Source organism: Perca flavescens, chromosome 23 (genome assembly GCF_004354835.1).
Source record: "Perca flavescens isolate YP-PL-M2 chromosome 23, PFLA_1.0, whole genome shotgun sequence".
Lineage (NCBI taxonomy): Eukaryota > Metazoa > Chordata > Actinopteri > Perciformes > Percidae > Perca > Perca flavescens.
The window spans coordinates 1786530-1793739 of NC_041353.1; the positions used below are offsets into that span (position 1 = coordinate 1786530).

A 7210-nucleotide genomic window follows, 5' to 3' on the forward strand; every position below is an offset into this window, starting at 1 on the left:
CTAATAGATTGCAATAAGCCTGTATATTACTATTAGGACTATAGAAAATGCGTCAAGGATGTATAAATTAAATAGGCCAAACTTCAGCTGGAGTCCGATTTACTACGGCAACACTGTTGACCTCATCAGTGATCTCTTTTCATCCCAAGATTCTTTCTACAGCCTTTAATACCAGTTTTCAGGCTGCCAAAAGTACACACGTTAGTGCAAATGAACCTGAGATATCAGGGTTTCAATCTCCACCTCTGAAAAGTGCCGCTTCGTTTCATTAAGTGGCAAGATGATTTCAGCTTTTCTACGTTAGGTTGATAAATTTAAGTGGCACCTTTACACTCTAACGTTCTCTGGCTTGCACATATGATTATGATAACTGAATGGAAAGCTTCAGATATGCTTAACTTAACATGTTTAACCTCTGAACTAAACAGATGCCCTGTATTTAGCCACAATAACACATCCTGCCCATGCATGTTCACTAGTGCATCTTTCACTTTGACATATATTTTTATAATCAAACTGATTCTCTCTGAATTTTCAGACCCATTACTGAAGCAGTGAAGTTAATATTATGGAGGAAAGGATACACTTGTTCCGGCCAATAAGAGCCCCTCTTACTTCAGTGTGATTGGTTTTAACTGGCGTGTGGTTCATTTTCTGAATATCTTTTAAAAGTATATTTAAAAGGGAGGCATATTAGAAACTGTAAATGAGAAAGATAAACATGAATAGGAGATAGGAAGACAACAAATTACATTTATTTGATTGATTTAGAAAGTGCCAATGAAACAGGTCTGTGTCTTCCTCATGCCCAGCAACCTTATGGGCCGGAGATGGTGTCCACTCTTCTCCTCTTCCTCTCTGGACCGAGGCTGTCTGGCCTTCTGCATAAAGACAAAACTTAGTTTGAATCTCCAGAATCTTAACAGCAACATTAAATCACTAACACAGGGAAGAGATATAACTCTTACCTTCTGATACCGGCCGATTCCACATCCTCCCATTTTCTTTTAATGGAAGGTTTTGGATTGGCCTCAGGTGGAATCCTCCATGGCAAAGTCTGATGGTCAATATCGTCACCTCTATCATACTAAAAGAGAATATTTAGATACATGTTTAGACCATCTGTCAACTTAACACAAGACATGAAACTAAATAACACTTAAATCAAATAAGTGCAATTTGGTTTGATCAACGAATAAACAAATCACTGGTGTAGAATTATTAAACTTGGTAAAATAGTAATTTACAGACACTGATTTAAATGAAATGGCATCTTACTTAAATTAATTAAAATCCTGTTCACATTTCTGCCTGTTAAGCACCGTCAAACAATTGTAAATTCATTTTTAGCAGACTGTAAATAACTAGATTGATACATACTGTATGTTCATGTAGAAATGGTAACTATCTATCGGCTTACTTGTGTGTCTGTTTTTATGTTTTTTTCTGCTTAGAATAAAAGATCAGTGGGCCCTACGTTACATTCAGTTTAATTTTATTTATAGTCTCACATCATAACACAAGTTATCTCGAGAGACTTTACAGATAGAGTAGGTCTAGACCACACTCTATATTTACAAAGACCCAACAATTCTAGTAATTCCCCCCTAAGAGCATTTAGTGCGACAGTGGTGAGGAAAAACTCCTTTTAGGGAGAAACCTGGGACAGACCCAGACTCTTGGTAGGCGGTGTCTGACGGTGCCGGTTGGGGGGGTGATGAACAGTGGCAAAACTGAAACAGGGGGGTTGTTCACTTTAAATTGTTTTTTAATGTTCAGTTTACTTAAACTGAACATGTCTTTGTTAAGTTAAAATGTCATTTTCAAGTAAAGTCCATGTAATTGTGTGTATTGTTACCTGTAAGAAATATGAATGTGTTGATAAATACCAAAACATTTAATTTAAGTGAATTAGGATTGCAATACGTGTTACATCCTGAAGGTGGCAGTAAAAAGCACCAGCAAGCAACACTATGTAACTTTTAGCTGCAGCTGTAGTAACGCTAGGCAACTATAGGACAACAGTTGAAAATTAACCGACTGGATAACACTGGCGCATTTGCAGAAATGTTCATTAATGTGCATTGTCCTAATCAAATAAATAAACAAATTAAATAAATAGTTCCAGTGAGACAACCTGTAGGGGGCCCGATGCTGCTGGTAGCTGCAGCTGTAGTTCCAGTGAGACAGCCTGTAGGGGCCCCGAAGCGGTGGGTAGCTGCAGCTGTAGTTCCAGTGAGACAACCTGAGACAGAAGAACATTTTGAACTCCTGACCTGACAGCCTAGAAATCTAGACTCCCCCTAGTGGCAGCAAATTTATTTGGCAGCAAGAGGGGGTCTAGGCACTCTCCGTTGACTAAAAAAACCAAATTTTGGTCAGGCCAATCACATCGTGTATAGAGTCAGTGGGCGGGGCTTATGGCTGCTGCTGCTGCTGCTGCTGCTGCTGGGGAACAGAGGTCTTCTGGAAGACTTGGAGTTCAGCTTTTCTTTGAGAAAAGAACAAAGAACGGCCCTGAAGTCATTCTTAAAAAAGGAAGATGTGTTTGGAGTTTTGCTGACCGGATACGGCAAAAGTTTAATCTATCAGCTAGCTTCGCTACCTTCTTCGTTGCTCTGCCTGGTTGTAGAGCTATCCTATTGGTGCAGAGGGAATTTGAAAGACAACCGTTTATCCCGCCCCTCGGATCGAGCTCCGTCAATGGTGAGTTCCCAGACCCAACATCTGGATGTGGGTCTGGCTTGTCAGGCTAGACCTGACCCTCTCCTTAGGTAAATCTTGGCAGAAAAGTTGCAGTTGTCTGATTTGGAAAAGGTAGGAGGACATTTTCTTTCACTCTAACCTGTTTTGTAGTATTTTCATGTTGAGCATGATTGTACTTTGTGTTTGTGATGCAAACTGCTTTAAGAGCAGGTGGTCCGGGTCTTTGACATGTTAGCAAGTTACTTAGCTAGCTAGCTAACGTTAGCTATATGACCAAGTCGGTTTGCTGTTTATTCAGCAATGCGCTGATTATATCTCACATGTTTAGAGTTTCTAAACTTAGTGCTGGTGGCCCAATGTAATTAGCTCAGGTTAGCGGTTAGCTAAAAACCTGACAAATGACGTTCGGGGGAGCTTTTGCGGTTTATTAGTACAGATAATCCGACAGGCCACAACACCACAAGCAGCATGCTGCTACTAACGTTAGCCTCTCTGAGCCTGAAGTGAATGTTGTGGCTGTGTCATGCACGCTGTGCGCAAAATTTTCTGCATTTAGCTACTACAGATAAACAATAGGAAAGGGGCCCATTTGTGGACCGGAAGTTAGCTGCAACACTGCATGTTACTCATGTTTAATTTCAAAGCAGTTGGGCAGGACCCATCCGCTTATTTGTGGTGAATTTGAAAGTTTACTTTGCACATTTATTTAGAGTATAAAATATCTAAATCATTAGTTATTTTTTCATTATTTTTTAATCAGGTTGAGTGTGTGAAAGTCATGCTAAGGAATGATGTAAAAGCTGGCTTGAAGTACATTTTTTCATATTGTAGCTCTTAAGAACCATGTAAAAGGTAGCCCAATAATTGATCTGTTAACATCTTTATACATTATTTTCTGTTTCTTTTTGTAATCATGTTGCAATATTTCAGGTCCTGAATAATTGGTTCGTTGATTTGTCTGGATAAGACATACTCCTAAAAGGTAAGGTCAACACTAGCTTACTAATTACTGCAAAATCGGATTTTGCGTATTTTCAGAAGCATTTTAACAGCTTCATTCTCTTGTTCTAAATGGTTCTTAAACGCCAGTAATGCATTTCAGTAGTTGATGGCTTCTGTTAACATGTTGAATTTCAGATCCTGGCTGGGCTAGCCTTCGTCAGCTCCTTCCTTCATTGATGTGGTATAGCCGAGCTGCAGAGCTAGCATGTGGTATTTTAACAGACCTTTTTAAAGTTTCACAAGTTCCCCTTTCTCTCAACTTGACCATCTCCAAGGGAGGACATTAACATTTTGAGGCACTTGTCCTTTGGACAAGTACATTTACGTTTAACTTGTCCTTGCACAAAAGTCACTTGTCCTAGTAAAAATTTATCATTTTATAATATTTTTTTGTTTTGCTAATGCAGAATTCTAACAAACCGTTGAAAGCATCCAAACTCTATCAACATTAATACAATTCAGTTGAAACAGTAGAAACAAATGAGTCCCAAGAATAGATTTCCCCTTCAACAAGAAAAAATTATCTCAAGACTCCATAATACAAAGTAATATGTTGCACACCGGTGTGCAGAAGTTAATATATTGAGATTCTAAGTCAGTATTTTAAAGTTTGTCATTACTTTCAGATTCCCAGTCAATATTCTAAGTTACTAATTCAATATATTGAGATACTAAGTCGATACTTTGAGATATTGAGTCAATATATTGAGAATGTAAGTCAATATTTTACATGTTCTCATTACTTTGAAATTCTTAGTTCACAGTGACAGTGTTTCAGAGGTGCGAAGAACGACTCAACCTCTGCCTCCCCCTCCCCCTCTCCATGAAGTACGCTACATATGGTGTGAACTAAATGGGCACTAAATCACATGCCAATCACTACTGGTCAAAAGATTCCTTTGCAGCGGCCCGGGTTTAAATCCGACCTGCGGCCCTTTGCTGCGTGTCATTCCCTCTCTCTCTCCCCCTTTCCTGTCTATCCACTGTCACTATCAAATAAAAAAAAAAAAAAAAAAAAAGATGAATGACTAGTCCAGCTGAGCAGGCATCAAGTATGCCTTTCCAGTTCAATAAACCAAGTACTGCCATCTGACTCACACATCACAAGACAATGTTACAACTAATTAAATCATACCAAAGCGTTGTATGGCTCAAGACTATGGCGATATAGTATTCACTAAAAATCACCCAAGCAGAAAGCACAATAGTAATTCTGAAACGTGATTGACTGAAGATACAACAATGCCATCACACAACACAGCTGAGTGCAGGATGCAAAATAACAGTCACTTAGTCAGCTGCAACTTCACAAACTGCAAAAGCCAACATATAGACTACTGCACTTGACAACGGTCTCATACAGGCCTATAGCAGCCTCACAAAATTATGATGCAATACGTCTGATATGCATGGCATTTCAATAAACTCAACAAAATATGTACATTATCTGGTCACACGGTCACAACAGATTATATTAGCCTAGTCAATTTACAGATAGCATAATAGCTCTTACCTTTAGAAGTTCTAATTTCTTGTCTTTTTCTTCGCAAAGTCGCAGATCAAATCCTCCCTCAGCAGCTCGCTAACCCTACTACACATGCGCTGCTTTACAGGCAAAGCGACAAATGTCTCCGGTGGACAGTGATCTAGAATCCACTCCCGTGGTACCGTTTCACCGTTGTGAAGGTGTCGGGTCAGTGCCTCGTTATTGAGAGAGCGGGTCTTTCTGCCGCCAGCCTCGTCCCCCCCCTCCGAGATGCTGGACATTTAGCCGCCCGATTCTGAAAGGCTAATATCCCTCTGGGTATAACTTCCTCCCGGACGGTCTCTGTAATCGGTCCCCGTAGTGCAGGGTCTCCAGAGATGATGGTACCTGAGGGGCCATTACCTTGTTCTGTAATGCTGATGACCGGCCTCATCTCTGTCTTTTTCCACAACAACTTCGCTAAAGGTAACGTTAGCCACCGTTAGCTGTGGCTGAGTGTAGCTGGTAGAAGGCAGCGATTCTTCCAAGCTAACGTTGGCTAGCTCCTCGACATCCTCCTCTTCGTCAGTCCCAGCTCTTTTTAAAAAGCTTTTTATTCGCGGGACATTTTTTATAGCAGCCGCTTCTTTCTCTCTGTTTTCCAAACTTTCACTCGCTGATGCAACCCAATCTGACCGGGGATCCGTTACAAATTAATTCCACTCTTTCAATCTCAACGCGTTCTTAGAAAGCTGATCTTGGATCAGTGCGATGTAAACAACCTGCTCTATGCCCACCCACCTTTATCTTTAGCCAATCTACACATGCGGCCTTCTCCCAATCATTACATTAAACAACTTGTATTTTATTCTGATTGGATAATTATCACCATAATGATTAATGCCCATTGGGTAATACAGGCTTGATCGCAGTTTGCCAACAAGGGGTGCTGCCGCCAGCCTGTCTATGGCCACCAGCACCCCTAGTGATGCTTTGAAATCTAAATTAGTTTTTGGATATAACAGAGGATTGTGTGTACAGGTTCCGAACATGGACGCTTTGTCCATAGATAAAGCACATTTTAAATTCATTAAATGGCCTGTTTCCCCTAAAGTCAAAGAGACTCACCTCAAAATAATCTACAAGATATATCCGGTCGCTGACTTTCTTAAGAGAAGATTCAAATTTGATGTTGACCCTTGTTTTTTTTGTGAGGTGGCTGATGAAACTCTGGACCACATGTTCTTTTTTTGCCCTGTGTCCAACTGCTTTTGGTCTGAGATACATAATTGGCTGTCCCTTAAGATGGATAATATCCCTACTCTGACCTTACCACACATCCTCTTTTATATGGATAATATAGATTCATCAATATCAGACTTAGTCAACATGATTATTTTAATGGGTAAATATCATATTCATTGCAGTAAGTGGAGATCTTCTAAGCCTTCCTTTGTTTGGTTTATAAATTACTTTAAATTGTTTTTTTCCTCATTGAAAAAGATCAAATCTACTAAGATTGCAAGGGAAATATGTAGTGACATATCTAGGAAACTACTGTTTTGATTAGTCTCCTTGTGTACTGCTCTAAATGTTAATTTTACTTTCTTTTTTGTTTTTAACTTGTATTCTTTAGGCAGCTCCCCCTCTTTGTTTTGTTCTTTGTTGTTTCTTTTCTCAGGTAATTTTTCTTGTACATTGACAACATTTGTATTGTATGTAAGCATGTATATCTTTCCCCAACGAGAGTTTTGTATGTTGGTGCTTTTTGTCAATAAAAAAAAAAAAAAAAAAGCACCCCTACTTCCGGCGCCTACACACCCACACACACGCACACACACACACACAGGGGCTCTTTTGTGCTCGTTGCCATGGTTTTTCCTTCCTTCCTCAACTTTAGACCAAAATTAACCACAAATTGTGACTGTGTGGTCAGAGGTGGTGTCAAGTGGGGGCGGCCGTAGCTAGGTGGAACGAGGGAGAGAATACCATTGCAGTATTGAATAATTGGAGCCCAGACACAATTTTTGTAATTTT

General features: G+C 39.8%; 1 long non-coding RNA gene across 1 annotated transcript; it reads right to left on the reverse strand.

Moving 5' to 3' along the window:
- Positions 1-739: 739 nt before the first annotated feature.
- On the reverse strand, positions 740-2237 carry LOC114549892 (uncharacterized). The gene is made up of 3 exons (XR_003691606.1): positions 2138-2237; positions 969-1087; positions 740-881 (listed from the first exon to the last, which is right to left on the reverse strand). It is a non-coding gene; the product is annotated as an uncharacterized LOC114549892 (long non-coding RNA).
- Between the last annotated feature and the right edge of the window lie 4973 nt (positions 2238-7210).